The following is a 2102-nucleotide window of genomic DNA, read 5'->3' as shown; positions in this document are numbered from 1 at the left end:
GGGTGGGGGTGGGGGCTCCCGTTCTCAGAGGTCGTCTCTCTGATTGTGAACAGCTCTTAATGTCTTCTCCACCCCCTTCCTCTCTCTGCCTGATCCACATGTTTGTCGAAATATCGATATCTTAGAATTACAAAGTTCTGTCTGACAGTTTTGACGGCTCTGATGTACTAAGACCAAAATATGTTTTTAAAACGACAAAAAAACCAAATTAAAGTTCTCTCTGCTCTATCAAAATAATGTGATTATTCGGCGTCGTTATCGAGACATTCAAAGAAGTGCATTCGAAAAAAACTTGACATGGTGTGAAATTCAAAATTTCAAACATCAATTTTTTTCCTCAAAACTAGGTACTGAGCAGATAGTTGAGATAGAACTGTGTGATTCTGGGGAAGTGATGTTCGCCCACGCATGGCGAGGTGCGAAATAAGAGCACATTGACACAAGATAGGCTAGATGTATCACCGGACGCTGACCGACAGAAACCCAGGGCAGTACTCCTGTACTCACAATAATATCCGAGCAGAGGATTGAAGAGTCAAACCTTGATCGTCGATGTCTGTCGCATATATGACACTTGGTATTGATAGTGACGACTGCTCAGTTAAATGGTTCTCAGCCACACAGAGCATCTTACTTCCGGGGCAAGAAAAAGATGGCAGGCAGGAATTATTGTGTCTGTCTCTTCTTAACCATTCGCGTTTAGTTTCATGAGATGAATTTTGAAAACGCCCCCCCCCCCCCCCCCCCCGTTTGTACCCCTGCTTGAATGTGGAAGCCGGTCAATTCAGAATCTGTGACCGGTTTATAAAGATGGTACAAGATGACATGTAGCCTAACATTTTTGATTAAATTCCATTTAGATTATCAGGTAAGAAAAATCTGTAACGTCTTGTCCAGTTCGATGCGAAGGTTTTCCGACAGTCAAAAGGTGACTGGAGACTTCTTCAAGGTGTACACACAATGAGACTTTGCCGAACCCTGCTTTTACGTCATCCTGCTGAAGAATTCGTCGAGAGTGACTCGCCTTCAATCACTCAACACGGGATTGATTTGAACGACCACTTTTCTTTTTGAAAGAACCAAAAACAAAAACAAGAACACAAAAACTACCCAAAAATAGACCAAAAACAAACAAACAATAACAACCCCCCCAAAAAAACAACAACAACAACACCACCAGCAGCAGCAGCAACAACAACAACAACAACAAAAATCCCCCAAAACAGTTTCTTATCCCAAATCTGACCACAATGGTTGAAATAAACATCTTCAATCACCGAAAAACACCTAAGAGACGGCACATTATTCTTTTTGTTCTCTATGAACCAATCTGAACAATGAAAAACAAAATCCTATAAAATTCAACGCATAAGAGTTTATGAAGACAAGACAGAAGTAAAGGACAGCGTGATAATAAGGATGCGTCAATCCCGTGAAGCATGAGCACAGCACCGAAACATTCTTCCAACTTGCAGGTCTGTGGGACTTGTACTTGTCATTCCCTCTGGTTTCTGCAGCAGTTGGAAGAACAGTCATGTCTCCACAGCAGGGCGAAGAGATTGGGGTGTGGATGGGAAAGTGTAGGTGTTGGGGAAAGTGTAGGGACTACATGCAAGTGTTTGGAAAGTGTAGGTGACCACATGTCATTGTTGGGAAAGTGTAGGTGACCACATATCACTGTTGGGAAAGTGTAGGTGACCACATGTCACTGTTGGGAAAGTGTAGGTGACCACATATCACTGTTGGGAAAGTGTAGGTGACCACATGTCACTGTTGGGAAAGTGTAGGTGACCATATATCACTGTTGGGAAAGTGTAGGTGACCACATGTCACTGTTGAGCCGTCTGATGGCGTTCATAAAGTGGGTGTTGCTTATTGCATCGACTTGAAATGTTGACCAGTCTGCACTTTGCACTTTAAAACTCTTGCAGTCATTCTTCCTCTCTGGGGAAGAATAAAACAAAAGAAGATGGCCATTAACCTTAGCAGACTGAAACAACGGTAAACGATTAAGTCACATGATTTGTGGAGAGATAGATCTAGATAGAGACAGAGAGAGCGACAGAGAGAGAGAGAGAGAGAGAGAGAGAGAGGGAGAGAGA

The 2102-nt window shown here is 42.8% G+C and overlaps 1 protein-coding gene across 1 annotated transcript in view; it reads right to left on the bottom strand.

Annotated features, from left to right (window-relative positions):
• Nucleotides 1–1293: 1293 nt before the first annotated feature.
• LOC101845620 overlaps nt 1294–2102 on the bottom strand; it is a 45291-nt gene continuing 44482 nt past the window's right edge. The window contains exon 5 of the mRNA XM_005097526.3: nt 1294–1944. The gene's annotated coding sequence lies outside the window, so the exon portion shown is untranslated. The remainder of the gene's footprint in view (nt 1945–2102) is intronic.

This window comes from Aplysia californica, unplaced genomic scaffold (genome assembly GCF_000002075.1).
Source record: "Aplysia californica isolate F4 #8 unplaced genomic scaffold, AplCal3.0 scaffold00156, whole genome shotgun sequence".
Classification (NCBI taxonomy): Eukaryota; Metazoa; Mollusca; class Gastropoda; order Aplysiida; family Aplysiidae; genus Aplysia; species Aplysia californica.
This window is presented reverse-complemented; position numbering and strand designations above follow the sequence as displayed.